A 23,808-nucleotide genomic window follows, 5' to 3' on the forward strand; every position below is an offset into this window, starting at 1 on the left:
CCATTAATTAAAAACAAAACGATCCTTTTTTCATGCGATGGGCTAGCAACCTGTCACTATTTGAATCTCTGAAATTAAGCCAAACAGCTGCACGTGGCCTATCAGTACTTTTGAGAATGTTGGCCCTGTCTACCCCGCTAGGGATATAGACGTGACTATATGTATGTATGTATATACACGTATAAGTACTATCGCTCTTTCGCTTTTTATAATGACGTGAAAAGTTTCTCGCGCGATAAAATCAGCGTCGCGCGTTAGCCTCGAAGTAAGTTCGAGACTTGTGTTACGAGATACTAACTCAACGATACTATATTTTATAATAAATACTTATACATATAGATAAATATCCAAGACCCAGGCCAATCAGAGAAAGTTCTATTCTCATCATGCCCTGGCCGAGATACAAACCCGGGACCTACGGTGTCACAGACAAGCGTACTACCGCTGCGCCACAGAGGCCGTTAAAAATGAGCAAAAAACTGAGCAACAAAACAGTTAAGCACAAAATAAAGTTTCCAGAAACTGTGTATTATCTCACAACGTTTTCCCTCACCGTAAGAGCATCGGCATGCATGCATGTAATTTCATAGTTATCAATAGATTGCTCTATTGATAACTATGAAATTACATGCATACCATCACGCCTGTCTCCCATTGGGGTAGGCAGAGACTATAGATTGCCACTTACCACAATCCTCACAGACGTGTCTCGCTTCTTCCAATACTCTTTTCATGTACTACATACTTTGTACTTGAGAATTATGTTGGAGAAAATAAATGAATTTTTTACTTAAAAAAAAAAAAAAAAAAAAAAAAAAAAAAAAAAAAAAAAAAAAAAATGTACATATATTCTATTAACTGAAATTTAACGAGATTTTTTCTTATTCACCACAGACGTAATCTATTCACAATTAAACTACTAAGTAAAATTCGGAGACGCTATACTGACGAATTCAAACACACATGGCATTTCCCATCTTATATCGTAAATACCAAACGTTTGAATCATATTACTTTCCACAAAACTATGCTTCAAGTAAATATTTTGAAATGTGATAGTACTTTACATGCATATCAGATACGAAGACATTATTTGTACGACAATTTACCACGAAACTCTCACAAGAATGTTTGAAATTTTTGCTTGTAATCCATTACTTACTCGTAATGGTGAAACTTAGTGAAATTAAAATAAAACAGGCAATGTAAAGCGAGGTTTTAGAAATAGTTTTTTTGAATGTTTAATGTGGGTTATACATGTCGTTTTTTGGCGTTACACGTGGCATGTGATCGCAATGAGTTGCAATATTCTGAATGCTCTGAATTATGTATGTATGGGTAGTTTTTAAAAGAGTTTTAAGCGCATTTTTCCCTTTTTTTAAGTGATGTTCAGTTCTTTCTAAACGTAGTTAGTTTCTGTTATAGGAGAACTTAAGTACTGATTCATAATTTGCCTAATATGAGAGAAAAGATTTTGTAAAGAATAAAATCATATAGCTTGCATGAAGAGAGTTATGAATGTGGATGAAGCGAAAGAAGTATGCAGAGATCGTGGCAAGTGGAAAGATGTGGTCTCTGCCTACTCCTTTCGGGTACTTCAAATTTTTCATTATTTCCATTACAGTGTAGACGAATGAAATTTTATTTTAATACACAAAATTTATCGTAAGTCTTTACATATTTATTTACTCATACTAAACTAAAGATCAGCTACTGTCACCAAAATATCTCTTGTTTGTCGCAGGGTACTCCTAAACACTGAAAAGAAAAATTTATTAAAATAAATAAATTTATAATACTGTTGGCTCTGTCTACCCCGCAAGGGAAATAGACGTGATTATATGTAAGTAGGTATGTATAAAAAATCGTAGCGCACAGACTAACTCTATTATGGATTATGTAATTTTGTGTTAAGTTTGTATTCTAAAAGGTGCATTAACAGGCTTTGGCCCAACTAAGTAGCCTCACCGAAGTCACCTTTGCCTTTTCTCATATTTTTTGACGTTGTTAGGAGTATTTATGTCAGAGGAAAGAAAATGTTACTCGTTCATTTGGTTTAGGTACATAGAATCTGAAATGTAAAAAAATCTGTAACGAAATCAGCTATGGTAAAAATCGTGGTACATTTTAAAAGAGAATGGCCCCACTGTTTGTTTAATTAAGACTCTTGAACTGAATTACTGGAATGGAATTCGTGAAAACGGCTGAATTATTCAAATACATTGAATTTGAGTGAATTGGATTGATTTGAATAATATTAATTTCATTTTTTTTTTGTTATATACTATACACATACAATCACCTCTATATTCCTTGCAGGCTGAACTGAGCCAACAGCCTTAAAAAGACTGATAGGCCAAGTTCAGCTGTTCCGCTTGTGATGGAATTTTTTTTTTTTTTTTTTTTTTTTTTTTTTTTTTTTTTTTTTTTTTTTTTTTCGGGACAAATTACACAGATTGAGTTAGCCTCGAAGTAAGTTCGAGACTTGTGTTACGAGATACTAACTCAACGATACTATATTTTATAATAAATAATTATATAGATAAACATCCAAGACCCAGGCCAATCAGAAAAAGTTCTTTTCTCATCATGCCCTGGCCGGGATTCGAACCCGGGACCCCCGGTGTCACAGACAAGCGTATTACCGCTGCGCCACAGAGGCCGTCAAAAGAGTTGAGAAATTGAGATTCATATAGTGACAGGTTGGTAGCTTATCGCCTATAAGAAGAAACCCAAGCGTATAAGCAGATTTTCCTGCAGCAACAATAATTTTTTATATCTATAAAAATAAAAGCGCATGGTATTAAGTGAGTGAGTGAGTGAGTACCTAAGTAAGTAAGTAACTGCTTTATTGTTCACGAAAGGAGTACATTACAAATATAAAACCGTAGAACAAAGGCGGGCTTATCCCTAAGTGGGATCTATTCTAGCTAACTTACGTTTAAATGGATAACGACTTTTTCGTCAAGTATTTATACAGGGTGACTTTTAATTAAACTGCATAAATTAAACTGTTAAGTGTACTCATCTAAAGGATATTTAAAAACGTTAAAAGAAACATATCGGTTCATATTTCAGAAAGTACGAAAAAAAAATAATTGTGTCAAAATCCACGATCCTAAATATGTCATATCACCCCGGCCGGCGGAAAAGCGACGCGTAAGTTCAGAGGTCAACGACACAATTCATTCAGCTGAGCGATCTCGACAACTCTGTACTTTACTTGATCTTGATATTAGAAAAATAATTTATTTTTCGGACATTGATTTACATGTTTAGTTTTAATTTCTTTTTGTATTGGTCTTTAAAGCGTGTGACGTAGTTTTTGAGGGATTTTTAAATGTGAAAATGATGACGTTTAATTTCAATAAAAATAGGCTCAATTTGGCTCAGAAGCATGGGTATAGTCTATATTTAAAAAGGATGCAGTTGTTTTAAATGTCACCCTGTATGAAAATTTTTAAAATAAAAAACTCACAACTTACCATCACTTTGCAATTGAAGCCTTTGCACTGGAAAATCGATTAATCAATTTGTATTAATTAATTTTAGACATCAAATGAAAATAATTTATAAAAATACTCGATAAAATCATTTCAATTTTCATTAGAATAGAATAGAATAGAATAGATTTATTTTCAAAATTGGATACAAGGTATCACTTATTGACGTCACATAACTTAAATCTAATTATAACTACTACCGCTTCCAAAGCGCATGTGTAGAAGAAGCGGCGGAACAAACTACACTGCAGCATTTTCATAGGACGTCAATTTACAAATATAGATCTCTTAAATCTAAATCGTGGACGAATGCACATTGTCTACATTAAAAAACATGTATGAATGTAGAACTGATTATGTCAGTCATTAACTCTTGATGTATCGGTGAAAATCGTTTTGAAGCTCTCTTATTAGTCTAACCTTTAGTCGCCTTTTACAACATCTGTGGGAAAGAGATGGGGTGGTTCTATTCTTTTCTCTATTGGTGCCGGGAACCACACGGCAACAAACAACCATATGAAATCTTGATGAAACTGCAATTTGATTTGAACTAATGCAACATGCACTTTAATTAAAAATAATACTTGTACTAAAACATCAAGTTGGTCTTATTTAATATCTCAGTAGAATTATAAGTTAACTTAAAAAGTTTTATTTTTATTTTATTTGTAAGTGGCTAGTTGCAACATTTGTAAACGTAGTAAAAGAGATTACGAGTAACCAATATTCATTTTAAATTATACTAAACAGACCCCTTTTTTCAAATACAATATGGCATTTCTATTGTTGTCCTTTGTTATTGCGATGTCTATGGTATTTCAATTTAATTGGTGCCGTGTGGCTCCCGGCACCAATAATAAAAGCATAGGACCACTCCATCTCGTTCCCATGGATGTCATAAAAGGCGACTAAGGGATAGGCTTATAAACTTGGTATTCTTCTTTTAGGCGATTGGCTAGCAACCTGCCACTATTTGAAAATCAATTCTATCGCTAAGCCAAACAGCTGAACGTGGCATATCAGTCTTTTCAAGACGTTCGCTCTGTCTACCTCGCAAGGGATATAGACGTGATAATATGTATGTATGTTCAATTTAATAGATACTAGCAATTACCCACGGTTCCGCTCGAGTAATTAACACACACCTTTCTCATGAATCACTTTATTTGAAAGTGCCAGTAACCACACGCCCACCTAATGCCAGAACTAACCGAAATGTGAAAGTTCGCGGAAATGTGCTTGTAACTACTTAGAATAGAGTAGAATAGAATAGATTTATTTTCAAAATTGGATACAAGGTATCACTTATTGACGTCACGACATCACTTAAATCTAATTATAATTACTACCGCTTCCTAAGCGCATATGTATAAGAAGCGGCGGAACAAACTACACTGCAGCATTTTCATCGGACGTCAATTTACAAATATAGATCTTTTAAAACTACATCGTGGACGAATGAACATAGTCTACATTAAAAAACATGAATGAATGTAGAACTTATTATATCAATACGAAGAACTTAGAACTACCTACTTACGAAAGCCTTACAGTCGTTGCCTCGACACTGTGAAGAAAAAAATTGATAGTCATTAGCTTTTGCTCGCAATTTCGTACGAGAAAAGATTTCAAATCTGTCCATAAAAGAAAAATAAATATGAAGTTCCTATGGGATTCTTTTTAGGCGATGGGCTAGCAACCTATCACTATTTGAATCTCAATTCTATCATTAAGCCAAATAGCTGAACGTGGCCATTCAGTCTTTTCAAGCCTGTTGGCTCTGTTTACCCCGCAAGGGATATAGACGTGACCATATGTATGTATGTATGTAAATATGAAGTACTAAGAAAAGTAAGTATTTACAGAATTGATCTTAATTTATTGCCGTATGCCGTGTGGTTTCCAGCAGTTTACAATAGAACCACACCATATTTTCATCATGGATGTCGTAAAAGGCGACTAAGGGATAGGCTTAGAAAACTTGGGATTCCTCTTGTAGGCGATGGGCTAGCAACATGTCACTATTTAAATCTCAATTCCATCTCTAAGCCATACAGCTTCTTTCATCTTCTCTAGACTGTTGACTCTGCCTACCCTGAAAGGGATAAAGACGTATGTATGAATGTAATTACATCATAATTCAAGAGGTCTATTGCGTTATGTAATTTTTCAACATGTTTTATTTTCAAAAGATTTTATTTATTTAACTATTAGAGTAGGTAGTCTGCATAAAAAGTAAAACCCTGTTAATTAACGCTCTCACGAAAATTAAAAAGAAATTCACTTTGAGTGCACCCCTACTCCACTTTATCGTACGTACATATATGCCGAATTTCAAATGAGTACTAACCAATGAAAATTTAAAACACTATTTTTTTTTCAAATTCTCACATGAAATTTAAAAAAAAAAAACGATGCGCCCACTTTCAGCAATTAAAATTTAAAACACGCTTTATTTTGTTTTTAGATTATGCGTGCATCATTTAAAAAAATCATCAGAAGATATTATTTACGGTTATTACGGCATGATACTTTTTTCCATATAATTACTCCATACTCCATACATACATACACCGGTAGGCTACAGAAAGAAAATACTGCCTGTTATATTTTCATTTTGTAAATATCTGGTTACCTGTACCTATTATTGCGGCATAATTTACGATTGTACAGTCAAATTCAAATTCAACATTTTTATTCATTATTATAGGATACTTCATATCGCTTAATAATTGTCAAAACTTTTATTTTCACAACATTGGTTGACGTCAAATAAATTACTTAAAATCATCAACATGAACAACATCACATCAACCTACCCAGAATTCACTACAAAGTCGCCTCTATGGCGTCATAGAGTTTCATACAAGTCAATTCCATGTTACACAGTAAGATTTGTTGGATCTGAGTTCACAGCAGATAGAAATATGACATTCTTCGATCAATTTATTATAGTATTATATATATATATTATAGTACGTCAATGATGACAGTGATATTGAAAGAAGAGTGAACGTGCGGAACATGGTGAATGGAGCGTTGCATGCTTTTATGAGCAGTCAGAAAGTTGTCCAAAAAGGCTCGTCTGGCAGTGTTGGTCCCAACACTGATGTATGGAATTCAAAGTTGGGTATGACAGGAGAAGCATAAAAGTAGAATAAATGTGAACGAAATGAGAGTGCTTAGGAGAATAATCGGTGTAAAACTGAGTGACAGGATAAGGATCAAATTTTATCTCTCCTCTTATGGGTCTACTGGAAGAGATTTTTTGTACTAGAATTACTTGATAAGGTAATGTTGTGATGTGAAAGAGGATATAGTGACAGGAATAGAAATGGGAATGCTTGGTCATGTCGAGAGGATGATTGAAAGTAGATTGACTAAACAGATGTACAAAAGGAGTATGAGTGTTCTAGGCGAACGTACTTTGATCAAATCGGAGACGTTCTGGCGAAAGGTCAGTTCAAGAGTAGGTATCAGATACCGACGACACTGCATGAAGAGAGTAATGATTGTAGATGAAGCAAAAGAAGAATGCAGGGTTCGTGGCAAGTGGAAAGATGTAGTCTCTGCCTACGAGTTAAAAATACTAACTTTGCCTAACTTGAAGACAGAATGGTAAATTATATTGTACCGTTAAGACGGCATTTCATTTGAAACAAGTTTTTCTTGCTTTGCTTAGAAGATAAATAAATGGTTGTCTTTGCCCTCATTCAACTACATAAGCTACTTTTTCTAAAGTAAATATCGCAAAGTAGGTACGCGTAGAGGCAAAGTTACATACATACAGTTACTTCTATATCAATTGCGGGGTAGACAGAGCTAAAAGTCTTGAAAATACTAAAAGACCTAGTTTATGATGGAATTGAGATTTTAATAGTGACAAGTTGCTAGCCCTTATAGCATTAGCACAATTTTATTACAATATCCATTAGTCCCTTTTTACGACATCCATCGGAAAGATTAGGAGTGGTCCAATTCTTTTTTCTATTGGTGTCGAGAACCAATCAGCACAGTTAAGGTAAAGTTCAAATGATGTTTATTTATTTTTGCACTGGTCAGAAAAAATCCGGTTAAAATAAAAACACTTGTTATAATAATATATCTTCGATGTTGTCTGTCTGTCCGTCCGTCTGTCTTTCAACTATTTCTTTATTCTAGCACAAATACAGAAATTAATACGAGATAAGTAATTTTTTTATGAACGTTATTTTCCGTAATTCCAACGTTATTCTATCTTTTTATGTACTAATAAAAAGATAGAATAACGTTGGAATTACGGAAAAGTTACTGTGTTTTTCAGGTAGGGTGCAACAGGGAACGTGCACAGATGAGGCATAGAGAAAGCTTAGTCTCTACATTATCCTACTCTGCAGTAATTACTTACCTACTATTCGAAATAAAACACAAACAACAAAAAATTTACTTCGTACTTCACAGGGATTCGCTAGAGTATTTCGCAGTAAATCTTTAAATTCATTCACATTTTCTAACGACGACTATAAATAATTATTACTTTGGACTGTCGCAGTTTTTCAGTTGATATTCACGATATTAAAAATAGAAAAGGGATGGAAAAGGGAATGATATGAAGGTTTGGCTTTGTGGAGGTGGTCAATAAAAGCAGTTTGACTAAGCAAAGAGACTGACAAAGGGAGTGTGAATAAGAATGTTGGAGTGGGAATGACTAGACGAATATATAAATACTAGAGGCCGCCGCGACTTCGTCCGCATGGAAACCCTATCAATCCCGCGGGAACTCTGGGATAAAAAGTAGCCTATGTGTTATTCTGGATCTTCAGCTACCTACATACCAAATTTCATGGTAATCGGTTCAGTAGTTTTTGCGTGAAAGAGTAACAAACATCCATACAAACTTTCGCCTTTATAATAGTAGTAGGAAATAGTAGTAGGATATACCAAATAACACACTTGTTACTTTGTTAGTTTAATAACATACATACAGTTACGTCTATATCCCTTGCGGCGTCAGTCAACAGTCTTGGAAAGACTGACAGGCCACGTTTAGCTGTACGGCTTTAATACAATTTTGATTCAAATAGTGACAGGTGCGAGCTAATCGCCTATAAGAAGATTCCCACGTTTATTGGCCTTTCTTAAGTCGCCTTTTACGACATCCATGGCAAAGATATTTAGTGGTCCTATTCTTAGTGCCACAAACCACACGGAATTAAATTGGTGATAGAAATATCAGGTTAACGGCAGCATTAACTGATGAGTTCGGGAATTTTTAACACTAAAGTGTGCAAGATTAATTGACTTGGCAAACCAAGCTATAACTTAACTTTATGTTCGTTCAGCCTTGTGAATGTATGTATAATTAACTAGCTGATCCGGCAAACGCTGTTTTGCCAATTATTTTTATATATTATTAGGGAACCCTATTTTTTTCCAAAATAAAATATAGTCTATGTTACTCGTGGATAATGTAGCTTTCGAATGGTGAAAGAATTTTTAAAATCGGTCCAGTAGTTTTTGAGCCTATTCATTACAACCAAACAAACAAAGTTTTCCTCTTTATAATATTAGCGTAGAAAAAAGAACATAAAAATTTGTGGTTGCCTGGAAGAAATTTCACAAAGGCGGCCTTATCGCAATTAAGGCCGCCTTTTGTAACATGACCTTAGCTTAGCATAACTCTATATTTATGCTAAGCTAAGGTCATGTTACAACAATAGTCTAATAATGTTATGTGCAATAAAAGGTATTCTCTCTATCTTCTATGTAGCTCATGGTGCCGCCATTTTGGCTACCGTTAGCGCACAGATAAGCTAATGGCCGATCTGTATATATTGGTTTTGGCAGCGTTTTGTTCCCTCCACCTATGTACTACATAGTACGCGATGGTTACACATATATTTTGTCACAGTCAGGTCAAAAACATGTATACATGACTCTTTTACAATCAATAAATATATAATCGTGCCTCTTATCAAAGCATTGCTAGTAAGACATTACATCATCATCACTATTCAGACAAATGTACAAATTGTTCTTAAGGTGCCGAGAACCACACGGCACGGCAATAGAAAAAAGAATAGAACCACCCTATCTCCTTCCCATGGATGTCGTTAAAGGCGACTAAGGGTTATAAACTTGGGATTCTTCTTTTAGGCGACTGGCTAGCAACCAATCACTTTATATGAATCTCAATTCTATCAGTAAGCCAAACAGCTGATCGTGGCCTATCAGTATTTTCGAGGCTGTAGGCTCTGTTTACCCGCAAGAGATATAGATGTGATAATATGTATGTATGTTCAATTTAATAGATACTAGCAATTACCCACGGTTCCGCTCGAGTAATTAACACACACCTTTCTCATGAATCACTATATTTGAAAGTGCCAGTAACCACACGCCCACCTAATACCAGAACTAACCGAAATGTGAAGCAAGAGATATAGACGTGATTTTATGTATGTATGTATGTACAAAACTTCGCAAATAGTCATTGGTACGAGGTGGAATTCGAACCTGTGCCTTTTTGCGCCACACGCATTTTAACCTTACCTTACCAATTCGACCATCGTCGCTCAATTCGTAATTGACGTATTTCAGTATTACCTACTACTTTATTTAAATACCTCTATAACGATTGTGTAACTAAACTACACACGGCCGAAAAACAATCACCCTATCCAACAACGTTTTGTAAACAGCTGGCTTCAATTTATAACGTTTAGCGCTACGTGCAATGGACAGACAAGACAAACATATTGTTTGCTAGTAGATTTTCAGCTGTTTCAGTTTTGGAGAAAATGACGAACGGTTCTATTGAAAAAAGGGGACATTTGCCAGACAGCGCTTGTCGATATTCTTTTAAAAGGTTAAACACACATTTTATTCATTTATTTACCTATTTAAAGTTATTTATTTTAGTTGCCGTATGGTTCCCGGCACTCATACAAAAAAGAATAGGACCACTCCATCTCGTTCCCATAAAAGGTGACTAAGGGATAGGCTTGTAAACTTGGGATTCTTCATTTAGGCGATGGGCTAGCAACCTGTCACTATTTGAATCTCAATTCTATCATTAAGCCAAGTAGTTTAACGTGGCCATTAAGTCTTTTCAAGACTGTTGGCTCTGTCTACCTCGCAAGGGATATAGTCGCGACCATGTATGTATTTATTTAAATGTTTATGTTTATCAAGGAAACAAAAATAAGAAAGGAACTTAAACAAAAGAGAAATTCAGTACAAGGGCACTATTTATTTCTAGAGAAATTTCTTCCAGCAGGCCCACGTTAGGAAAATGTAAAGAAAAACATTGGCACAATTGAACATAATTAATAACATACTTTTTACGTAAGATATATATCCTTTACGGAGTAGACAGAGCCGATAATCACAAGACTCGAAGGTAGATCATGGCATTAAAATATCTTTGTAAAATTTTAACTAAATCAAAATACGTGAGGTGATTCCTATTTGGGTGTTCGTTTATCTATTACAATATCATATCAATGTCTGAGCTGTAATTAATCTATGAACACGGCCTTTGGCAGCCGTCAACAATTGTTAACCCTCTACTTAACGAGAAAGTCGAAATATATATTTTTTTACATACATTTAATCTATAATAATATTATAAAGCTGAAGAGTTTGTTTGTTTGAATGCGCTAATCTCAGGAACTACTGGTTCGAATTTCAAAATTCTTTTTGCGTTGAATAGACCATTTATCTAGCTAGGAAGACTTTAGGCTATGTAACATCATGCTGCAACTTTAAGGAGCAAAGAAATAATAGAAAATGTGAAAGAAAACGGGGAAAATTATTCATCCTTGAGGGCTTCAATGATGCCCAAAATAACTATTCCACGCGAACGAAGTTGCGGGCACAGCTAGTCATATATATGTCGCAGGAAAATGAAGTAACCAGAGATTACGCGAAATCCCTAGGGTAAACGAAATCACGGCATATGTTGAATAATCTTATTTTCGACGCCTTCTTACTAAAATAGTCAGTGAAATGTCGTTTCACTAAATGAAATCTAGTGAAATGTCAGAAAAACGGATACTTCCGAGTAAAAATCGTCCAATGTATCTCTCTCCCTCTCTCTACCCAAACGGACACAAGTGGGAGTGGGAAAAATGCGTCGCTCTCCGCGCTCGCAAGCGCAGGGCGCGTAGTGTTGTAAGTTACTACGCAGCCGCTAGCTCGTGTACACGCATTTGGATTCGTTAATATTTTGTGTTCATTTCTATACCTACAAAGTGGCTTTAAAATGAGTGAAGAAGTTATACCTAGCACCAGTCGAGAATCACGTTCAGAGCAGATAAAGGGATTTGTTTGTAAAGAGGTCTAGGTTTTTTTTTTTTTTATACGCTAATTTGTTTTGAGGGAAATATATTATTTTGTTAAAGGGTATACTGATTTTATAATATAGAATGAGTAGCGTCGATGGGTATCTGCTATTTGATACAGATACCTCATCGTCGCTAAATATTTTGGACTACAGTGGGAAATCACGTGCCATTGACCTGCTTTAGGTGGGTTACTATATTATTAATATGTGCTATTAGGTGTTTTGTGGCATCTTTGCATTTTGACAGAACTAAGAGGACTAGGTTAGGTTAGGTTGTAGAATTGAAGGCCGACGGGTCACCCCGTGGAGAGCGGCCGAGCCCAGGCCGTTGTGGAAGCGGCCGCCGCGTCAGGAATATGAGCGAGGGCAGCTCATGCTCCTGGCAACAAAGCGGTAGGCGATGGCACCGTGTGGTTTTAGTGGCTTCAAGCCCCACATAACCCGTCTGGATTCCCGTAGCCGGCCGGGTAGACGAAGGTCTTACACACACGTATAAAAAAGGCATCCGTTACCCAGATAGTCTGCAGGCCTCATGATGTGACGTATGCTCTCTTGCATTTCGTCTGGTATATCACGAACGTTGAGAATGCGATTATTATTCAATTAAATGTTGCATGTTCAACGTAATTCTTACTTACCCCGGAATGACATTTGTGTCCGTTGCACTAAAAAATAATTACTTGCATTAAAAAAACATTAAAGAAATTACTCTTACTTAGGTTTAAGTTGTACTAGTAAAAATTGTTATTTTCATTGTTTTTGTCTACATATTATACAGCAACTAGCGGTCCCGGAAAACGTTTTGCTATATAAATATCACTTAAGTAATTTCTAGTTAAAAAAAAATGTTAAAAGTGGACAACCCTTATCACTAAGGGGTATGAAAAATAAAGGTTGCCCGATTCTCAGACCTACTCAATTTGCTAACAAAATTTCATAAGAAACAGCCGTTTCGGAGGAGTACTGGAACGAACATTGTGACACGAGAATTTTATATATAATATTAATTCTTAACTGAATCCAAATTCTATCACTCAGCTTATCGTGTAGAGCGTGCCTCACCCGAAAGGACACAGACATTTAATGATACGTAGGTATATGTAAGTACATGTATTGTACATACATACATACAATAATCACGTCTATATCCCTCAAGCGGTAGACAGAGGCAAAACAATCTTGAAAAGACTGGTGCAAACGTGGCTTACGTTCAGCTGCTTGGATTGAGTTTCATATAGTGACAGGTTGCTAGCCCATCTAAAGGAGAACAAGTTTATTGGCCTATCCCTTACTCGCCTTTTATGATATCCACGGGAAAGAGATGTAGTGGTCCTATTCATTTTTATTTGATGACGGGAACCACACGCATGCAGTTTGCAGGGATCGCAAGTGGAAAGATCTAGTCTCTGCCTACCCCTCCGTGGAAGAGATGTGATTTAATTTTATTAATTTATTTAAAGTTTGTGCACGTAAAATGTACAACAAGTGGACCTTATGTCACATTCTTTGCCTCTCGAACCTTAGGACCAAAATGAGAGATTTATGTAGCGTATCTACGTATGGATTACAGGCACAATCAAAGTTCAAGTACGTAATCAATAACAAATTCGCTGACACCCAGCTTGAGGTAATCAATCGTGAATTTGGCTAGCCTGTGAAAAATAACTACACACGCCATTGCCAGAAAACTTTACGAATGAAAGTTTAGGGTATATATTATTATTATTTTTTAACAAATATATATAAAATTTTATTTGAGTAACGTTTCAGTATTCGGGCGTGCTACTTAAAAGCTAAAATTACTTTTAAAAAAGAAAGGAAAAAAAGATGATTACAAACTAAAATTTAATACATACATACATCATACATATAATCACATCTATATCCCTTGCGGAGAAGACAGAGCCAACTGTCTTGAAAACACTAGGCCACGTTTAGCTGTTTGGCTTAATGATAGGATAGAGATTCATATAGTGACAGGTTGCTAGCCCGTCGCCTAAAAGAAGAATCCCAAGTTTAAAAGCCTGTCTCTTAGTTGTCTTTAATGACATCCATGGAAAAGAGATGGAGTGGTCCCGTTCTTTTCTGTATAAGTCCCGGTAACCACACGGCGTTTGCAATTATTTTTACCTTTTAAGTGTTATATAAAGTAGGTTTTAATTTATTTTTTAAATTTTTCTAGATTAACTTGTACAATCAGTTGTTTTGATGTCTAAATATGTAAATATGTAAAAAAGAATTAAATCATGCTTTACCCAAGATATACAGCCAGCGCCGAGGCACTAAAATACAAGAAGATTACAAATTCTGATGCCTTCTACATAAAACGTTTTATTACTTACTAAGAATGTTCTAAATGTCTTATAAACTAAATATATAAAAGCAGCAAGTGAATGACTGACTGACTGAGGCACATCCCAAACTGCTGGGTCTGGAGACTTGAAATTTGTAGTGTAGGTTCTTTATATGGTCATGGTGTGCACTAAGAGGGGATTTTCTGAAATTCCCGCGGGAACAGGAATTGCAGTGAATTTTCGTTTTGCGCGGTCAAAGACGCGGATGTCATCAGCATTGAAACATAAAAAAAATATCTTTTTTCATATTAGTTGCCTCGTTCAACTTTTTTAGGGCTGTTGACTCTGTCTATCCGTATGTTGGTACGTATGCTGGGCAAGTGACGATTATCTGCAGTGTAGTTTGTTCCGCCGCTTCTTCTACACATGCGCTTTGGAAGCGGTAGTAGTTATAATTAGATTTAAGTGATGTGACGTCAATAAGTGATACCTTGTATCCAATTTTGAAAATAAATATATTCTATTAATTAACGCTGTACTTAGATGTAATGACCTGTAACTAACTTCATGTTATGGTCATATGGACATCCAATAATTGTGCAATGAGACATTGCAAGTTTATATACATACATACATACGATCACGTCTATTTCCCTTGCGGGGTAGACAGAGCGAACAGTCTTGAAAAGAATGAATGGCCACGTTCAGCTATTATACATACATACACACATATAGTCACGTTTGCCCATTACGGGGTGAACAGAGCTCACAATCTCGAAAAGATTGGATGGCCACGTTCAGCTGTTCGGCTTAATGATGGAAATGAGATTAAGATAGTGACAGGTTGCTAACCCATCGCATACAAGAACAGTCCTCATAAAGTCTTTGCCTTAGTCGCCTTTTGCGACATTCATCGGTAATATGCGGAGTTGTCCTATTCTAATGTGCCTGTTGTTTTGACCTAAGTCTGATATTAAAAAAACTCACCCCGACGGAACATTCCGCTCCCGTGCACTAAAAGAATACAATAAAAGAAAAATTAAATAGTTTACAACACTTATTTTATCAAAGTATGAAAATTCATATAAAAATATAAAATTCCTTCGATTTATCACCTTTATGTACTTATTTCTGCAACTGACACCTTTATTAATTTGTTATTTTATATGTACTCGTACATTGTAAATTGCGTGTAGCAAATCAAATAAATGAACTATCTACATTTATACATACATACGGTCATGTATTGCGGGGAAGACAGAGCCAACAGTCTTGAAAAGACTTATAGGCCACGTTCACCTGCTTGGCTAAATAATGCAGTCCCTTTCGTTAGTCCCTTTTACGACACCCATACGAAAAAGAAGAAACGCGAAGCTCAAGACCGAGCGGGATGGCGACGCACTGTGGATGCCCTCTGCCCCAGCTAGGGGCGAAGGCAAAAAGAGTAAGGCGAAGGTATATCTTGGGTAAAGCATGATTTTTTTTTTACAAAGGCGAAGGGTTAAGTCAAGTCATACGAAAAAGATGGAGTGTAAAAAAACAAAGTTACTCACATTAGCAAAACATTTCTTTTTTTCATCTACCTGAAAACAGTTAAAGCTTAAAATTATTTTGGTGATTCTAATTTAATGATAACAAAGGTGCCTTCATAAAAGATAATGCAACTTTCTCTCATCTTCGTGTAATCCTTGTTGCACTTTTAGCCCTTATGCTTCAGAGCCCGGGGTCCGCTTTCCGACTTCTCTGAAGCCTTTTGAGTATACATACATAAAAGCACGCCTCATTCCCGGAGGTTAGGTATAGGCAGAGACTACATCTTTCCACTTGCCACGATTTCTGCATATTTCTTCCGCTTCAATCACATTCATAAGTTTCTTCTTTCTTGTTGGATCCTCATCTATATACATACATACATATCATCACGTCTGCATCTCTTGTGGGGTAGACAGAGCCAAGTCTTGAAAAGACCGAAAGGCCACGTACAGCTGTATGTCTTTATTATGGAATTGAGATTCAAATAGTGACAGGTTGCTAGCCCAAAAAATCCCAAGTCTATTAGCTTATCCGTTAGTCACCTTTAACGACATCCATGGGAAAGAGATGGAGTGGTCCTAGTCTTAAGTGCCGGAAACCGCACGGCACTAAAGATCTGCTATTCTTTTTTTTACATACCCCATAACAGAGGGAGTTGATATAAAAAAATAGATATACACTTACTCCAGACACACAAGATTTTCCAGCGCACTGTAAATAAAAAAAATAATGACATTAACAAACTCTTTCTATCCTTCCGAGAAAGAGGCGTGAAAACATTATAAGTTGCTGCACTGGGTAAAGCTGCTTACCTTTGTCTCCTTTTACGACATACAGACTAAAGAAATGGCTAATAAGCTTGGGATTCTTCTAGGCGATGGACAGTACCCTGTCACTGTTTGAAATGTTAATTCCATCATTATGTAAGCAATACTGAACTCATTCAATATTTTCGAGACTGTTGGCTCGACCTAGCTCGCAAGGGATATGGTCATACTCGTATATAATAATGATAATAAAGCCTTTTATTAAATAAATAAATTTCTCATTTCATGCTACATTATTTGTTTAGTTTCATGCAATTCATTGATTTTTATTCATTTCGCATTCAAAATTATAAAAGTATATTAATTAAGTATTTTCAATTTATGGATTTATATTAATTTCATTATCAGTTTGTTATTTATTTATTTTTATTAATTTTTTTTTTGAATACTCGTATATACCTATGTATAATAATGAAACCTCTTCTTCCTCCTGGCTTTAGTCCCTGCACCCTCACTCTCATCCTCACTCCAATAGCCCGGGGTATGCCTTTGACCATGGATTCAGGATTGGGTGAGTCAGGTTTTTACACGAAGCGACACCCATCTGACCTTTGCAACTTTGCAGGTAAACCTAATCCGTATTGGATCCATGGTTACACATCTAGTTGCCTGAATGTGCAGGTTTCCCCACAATGTTTTTTCCACACCGAAAGAGCATCGGTTAGCACTCAAACTAATGTGCATGTGCAAAAAAGAACATTATGAGGTTACTTCTTAAAATTAATTTAATAATGTACATAGGTATCTTTCAATAAAATACGTATCAAGATTGTTCTCTTATTTTATTTATTTTTATTTACTTTATAGATATTTTATTGTATTTATTTATATCTTTACTTTATTTCAACACCTAAAGAAATGGACTACAGGCAACAAAGAGACTTGTTTATATCTTGATGTTGTGTCTTATTTCAAAAGTTTTAATGTAATTAAATGCGAAAACAAAATGAGCCGTAATAATCATAATAGCTTGCTTGGTGTTGTAATATTAAAGGAGTTTAGATTTCTTAAGTTCTTGCATTAAGCACGCGGATCTTGGATAAATTAATCCAGTGTTTTCCAAACTGTCGTAAAAAATAAGGTAATTTATATGGTACTTTTATGAATTATTAGCTTTGCCCGCAATTACTACGTCCGCGTGGAATATTTATTTTGGGCATCATTGAAGCCCTCAAGGATGAATAATTTTCCCCGTTTTTTTTTCACATTTTCTATAATTTCTTTGCTCCTTATAGTTGCAGCGTTATGTTATATAGCCTTCCTCGATAAATGGTCTATTCAACGCAAAAATAATTTTTCAATTCGAACCAGTAGTTCCTGAGATTAGCGCGTTCAAACAAACAAACTCTTCCGCTCTATAATATTAGTATTGATGAAACATTTAGGGTACTTTTAGGATATTATTGTCTATAGAAGAAGTAAATTGTGCATTCGAGTGAATGAAAAAAATCACATTCGACGATTTTTGATGCTAAAACAGAGAGTATTTATTGCCTTATCACTCATACCACACAGCCCTAAGGTAACAAGCAAAAACAAATATAAAAATAAGGCCTAGGAAGACCAGACATTGGTGGCATGATCCAAATCAAGTACAAATAAGTAGGTAGGTACTAGTTTAATACAATTTTCTTTAAAAAAATATTCGTGTTTGAAAGTTATACTAATCAACATACATAAAGTCACGTCTATATCCCTTGCGGGGTAAACAGAGTAAATATTCTTGAAAAGATTAATTGCAATCTCTGTCTGTTTTTGACCAGTCTCTAATGAGTTATTTTACAGAGTTATGATTGAGTCAAACAAAATGCAACTTTATTTTATTGTTTTATATGTATTTTTATTTTATGTCACGTATCCATAAACATTGGGGAACACTGTCTTGAATTGTGATTTGCCAACTTTTGGCAAGACGTCACAATACCTCTTTACCCAGTTCCACTGCGAAAATATAGGTATGTTAATCTTCATAATTCTGATTCAAAGTTATCCTAATGGTACGTCATGAATTTTTAATGAGTGTTAATAATAACGGTGCCGTGTGGTTCCCGGCACAAATATAAAAAAGAGTAAGATCACTCCGTCACTTCTCTATGGATGTCATGAAAGGTGACTAAGGGATAGGCTTGTAAACTTGGGATTCTTCATTTAGACGATGCTCTAGTTATCTATCACTATTTGAATCTGTGAAGACGGTTGGGTCTGTCTGCCTCGTAAGGGATAGAGACGTGATTGTCTTCTTCCTCCTGGCTTTTGTCCCGGTTGCATCCTCACCTCGGAATAGAGGAGCCCGGGGTATGCCTTTTGATCATGGATCCTGGATTGGGTGAGTCAGGTTTTCAGGTTCTGACTGATTATGAACGGGCCGAGGGTCTGGTGGGTTAGTCAGTCAGTCATAATAAAGTACCAGATGATACTGATACTTATATAATAGTTCAAGGCGTCTTGTCTGGTCGTCGTCTTAGTCAAAATCTAATCCTTTTTTTGATAATAAGTTAGTCAGTGATGTTCATCTAAATGTCAAGTCAAAATGTCTGTCTGTCCATAGAGGCTGAATGGCCGCAACAGTTTGTATAGTAAATCATACATACACATAGTCACGTCTATATCCCTTACGGGGTAGACAGAGCCAATAGTCCCGAAAAGACTGAATGGCCACGTTCATCTGCTCGGCTTAATGATGCAATTGAGATCCAAATAGTGACAGGTTGCTAGCCTATCGCCTAAAAAATAATCCTAAGTTTATAAGCCTATCCCTTAGTCGCTTTTAACGACATCCATGGGAAAGAGATGGAGTGGTCCTAATCTTATTTGTATTGGTGCCGGGAACCACACGGCACCAGTAAATCATCATAAAAAAAACTGTTAAAACACAACCCTCTCGCTGAGGAAGTCGGGTAAACACAAAGTAGTATGAGTATGACGAACAAGACCGCTACAAACTAATCTTCTTACGCGACAAAGACTGAAGAACACATTTTTTATGCACATTAAGCTGGTTCAAGGCGCTTCCACTCGGGATTTGGTCGTGTAAATTGAATTTATATTTTGAAACATTTACACGTTCCTTGTTGTGATGTTTACTTAAATTTTGGAATTCGCTAAGTTCACTTGTTCCATTAACTATTGCTGTGAGTTCAATCGTTTAGTTATTTCTAAATCTTGACTAGTTTTGTCATATGAATAACAATTTTTTACAACTTAACGCGGCTTACTGATACTAGGCTCTGTGTACTCATTTAGAGCTAATATACATACATATAATCATGTCTATTGCGGGGAAGACAGAGCCAACAGTCTTCAAAAGACTGAAAGGCCACGTTCAGCTGTTTGGCTTACGATAGAATTGAGATCCAAATAGTGAAAGGTTCCTAGCCCATCGAATTCAATAAGCCCATCCCATAGTCACCTTTAACGACATCCATAGGAAAGAGATAGAGTAGTCCTATTATTTTTCTGTTGGTGCCCAAACCGCACGGCATTTTAGACATAAAGATATTTTATACATATCTATATATGATTCACGCTCTTAAGAAAAAAAATTAATCCTTATTTTTTATAACTTATTTATTAATATTGATTTCATTGGTGTAATTAAATAATTGTTTTATTAATAACAGTAAAAGAGATAGCTAGATAAAAAAAATCCTCTTAATTTGACATGACGGGGAGACAGTTAATAAAAATTCTTAGATCTAACACTGAGTTAAAAAAAAAATAACAGTTTAACCCAACACAGCGTTCCTTACTCGATGGTTACGGGCTTAACAATAAGATCTTCGTTGCTCAAATTAAATTATATGAAAATCTTTGTTAGACCCGACCATCAGGCATACAAAACAATAGGGTTAAGTTACCATTAACATGATAGCTAGGGTTGCCAACTATTAAGTTATCAAACATACATATAATCACGTATTTATCCCTTACGGGGTAAACAGAGCCAACAGTCTCGCAAAGACCGAAAGGCCACGTTCAGCTGTATATCTGTATGTATAGTGATGGTATTGAGATTCAAAGAGAGAGGTTGCTTGCCCTTTGTCTAAAATAATCCAATATCCCATAATGGAAGTGAATAATTTCTTTTATTACTATAACCTACTATTTCTTGTAATTGTGTAAATTTCTGTGCAATAAAGATATTACAAACAAACAAAAAGTTTTTATTCTCGCAGCGTCAGTCCTTGTTACGTCCTCACATCTATACTAATATTATAAAGCTGTAGAGTTTGTTTGTTTTAACGCGCTAATCTCAGGAACTGCTGGTTCGAACTGAAAAATTATTTTTGTGTTGAATCGACCATTTATCGACCAAGGCTTTAGGCTATATAATATCACGCTACAACTATTAGGAGCGAAGAAATAATGGAAAATTTGAAAAAAACGGGGAAAATTATTCATCCTTGAGGGCTTTAATAATGCTCAAAATAACTATTCCACGCGGACGAAGTCGCGGTCACAGCTGATAATAGATATAATTATACTTAAGCTATGTTGACGTCAATAAGCGATACCTTGTATCATGTAATAAAAATAAATCTATTTAAATTGATTTCATTTATTTGGTGAGAGGTGGCAACCCTGCGAAGGGCTGACATTTACATATTTCTGATTGTTTCGATGATGACGTCACGGGATTAATTAACAGGATACGATCGGTCAGCCGGCGGCTACTTATTTAACCGATTTCGGAGACAAGAGTTATGATTTGAATTCTTGGCCAAGTGTCAAACACTCTGAATTCAAAATTCAAAATTTTATTCATTACTATAGGATACTTCATATCGCTTAATAATTGTCAAAACGTATGGTTTAACAACATTGGTTCATCATTTCTATACCTATTGCGAGCCATTCATACCTTTGATTATTAAATCATTAGATATTGCATAGCAACTAAAATTTCAGTACAAACATAAAATATAAACTTTATATTTCCCCTTGCCACGAGAAATAAATATATACGGGACAAATTACACAGATTGAGTTAGCCTCGAAGTAAGTTAGAAACTTGTGTTACGAGCACATTTTGTGTTAGCCTCGAAGTACCTAAGTTCGAAACTTGTGTTAAAAGAGACACAGATACATACATAAACATTGCCTCTGTCGACCCCGTAAGGAGCATAGAGAAAGTAACAAGACTCAAAGATAAAATGGATGGCTTAGTGATGTAATTGAGATTCAGGCTTGGAGAGTTTGAGTTCAACTCCAGATCATAGTGTTAAGTTTATATTAATTTGGACGATGTTATCGATTGTCACCGTTGTGTGTAATTAAAATAAATAAATAATTATTATATATTAACAGGAAATATTAATATAAATTTAATAATAAAAAGTGCCGTGTGGTTCCCGGCACCAATAAAAAAAAAAAGAATAGGACCACTCCATCTCGTTCCCATGGATGTCGTAAAAGGCGACTAAGGGATAGGCTTATAAACATGCGATTCTTCTTTTAGGCGATGGGCTAGCAACTAGGCTAGGCTAGCTATTTGAATCTCAATTCCATCATAAAGCCAAACAGCTGAACGTGGCATATCAGTCTTTTCAAGACTGTTGGCTCTGTCTACCCCGCAAGGGATATAGACGTAATTGTATGTATGTATGTAATAATAAAAGAGTTTCAACTTTTTTAAGAATAAAAACTTACTCTCGCATCACAATCACTGCTGCTTATCTGAAAAAAATAATAATATAATATCAGATACTTAAAAGTCATGAATTGACTGTATTTTTATACAAGTACAAAGCTACTCGTACATATCGATATAATCCCTTATCTAAATACTTATAAGAAGAAAGGGCCGTGTGGTTCCCGGCACCTATATAAAAAAGAATAGGACCACTCCATCTCTTTCCCATCGATGTCTTAAAAGACGACTGAGGGATAAACTTGTAAACGTTGGATTCTTCTTTTAGGCGATGGACTGATGACCTGGCACTATTTGGATCTTGACTCTATGAATAAGCCTAACAGCTGAACGTGGCCTGTCAGACTATCGAGACTGCTGTTTCTGTCTGCCCCGCGATATAGGCGTGATTATGTGAATGAATGAAAAAGAAAGTGAATGACATAACATTCGCGCGTGTAGGTAATAACTAATCTACATACATTTACAACATTACAGTTCACATCACAGAGCGCAATGCCCAAACCCGTCGGTAAATACCCTTTGCTCTGGGCTTCAAACAAATACCAAATGAAATAAAATTACGATGTTTCTATACAGCAATTTTATACATCGTACATTTGTTTTTATCAAAATGATACTCGTATCAAAAACATGTAGGAATAATCTTCTTTCCTATATTTGTGACAAATGTACCTTTGATATTTATTTATTCTCAATTATGTGTGTGTGTGTAAGTACGTTTGAGTATTACTCTGGTATATTTATGTTTTGAAAACAAAAATATTTGACGGATATTATGAAATATGTTTTATCACGGGATATCGTATAAAAATATATTTTAAAATAAATATAGGCGTATAATTTTGAGAATCAGAAAACAAATAAATTAGAATTCAATAATAATTCTATCATCAAGCCATAAAGCTGTACGTGGCCTATCAGTCTTTTCAAGACTGTTGACTCTGTCTACCCCGCAAGGGATATAGAGGTTACTATATGTATGTAAATTTGAGATTATTCTTTCAGAATACCTGCATTTTAGAATAGAACCACCCATCTCTTCCCTATGGAAGTACTTCAAGTGCAAGCTGCTTCCCTGTTAGTCCGGTAGCTAGTCTAGTCTAGTCTCTTCCGATGCAAATTGTAAGAGACAACCAAGGGAAAGGCTAATAAACTTTAGATTCTTCTTTTACGCGATGGGCTAGCAACTTGTCACTATCTGAATCTCAATTCCACCATTAAGCCTTACAAATAGAATAGAATAGATTTATTCTCAAGATTGGTTACAAGGTATCACTTATTGACGTCACATCACTTAAATCTAATTATAACTACTACCGCTTCCAAAGCGCATGTGTAGAAGGAGCGGCGGAACAAACAACACTGCAGTATTTTGCACCGGACGTCAATTTACAAATATAGATCTCTTAAATCTAAATCGTGGACGAATATACATTGTCTTTATTAAAAAACATGAACGAACGAAAACTAATGATTTTAATACGAATGTTTCGTCAAATAAATAACGATGAAATAAGATATGTACACACTGTACAAATTATGTGAACACCATGTCACACAAAATGCACAAGCTGAACGTGTCCTTACAATTGTTTTTAAGACTGTTGTCTCTGTCTACCCCGCAAGGGATAAAGAAGTGATTGTATGTAAGTAAGTACGTATGTCATAAGCG

At 35.5% G+C, this 23,808-nt stretch overlaps 2 protein-coding genes and 1 long non-coding RNA gene across 3 annotated transcripts in view; 2 read left to right on the plus strand and 1 right to left on the minus strand.

Moving 5' to 3' along the window:
* The window catches only part of LOC106140922 (cytochrome b5-like), a 92,177-nt gene that overhangs the window by 48,974 nt on the left and 19,395 nt on the right, over positions 1 to 23,808 (plus strand). The window lies entirely within an intron of this gene.
* Positions 1 to 23,808, plus strand: part of LOC106140036 (phospholipid-transporting ATPase ABCA1) — a 262,166-nt gene that overhangs the window by 9,770 nt on the left and 228,588 nt on the right. The gene's annotated exons all lie outside the window — the stretch shown is intronic.
* LOC106138437 (uncharacterized) lies at positions 1,689 to 12,561 on the minus strand. The gene is made up of 4 exons (XR_009657315.1): positions 12,468 to 12,561; positions 5,044 to 5,070; positions 3,486 to 3,512; positions 1,689 to 1,758 (listed from the first exon to the last, which is right to left on the minus strand). It is a non-coding gene; the product is annotated as an uncharacterized LOC106138437 (long non-coding RNA).

The sequence above is a fragment of the Amyelois transitella genome, chromosome 21, assembly GCF_032362555.1.
Source record: "Amyelois transitella isolate CPQ chromosome 21, ilAmyTran1.1, whole genome shotgun sequence".
Lineage (NCBI taxonomy): Eukaryota > Metazoa > Arthropoda > Insecta > Lepidoptera > Pyralidae > Amyelois > Amyelois transitella.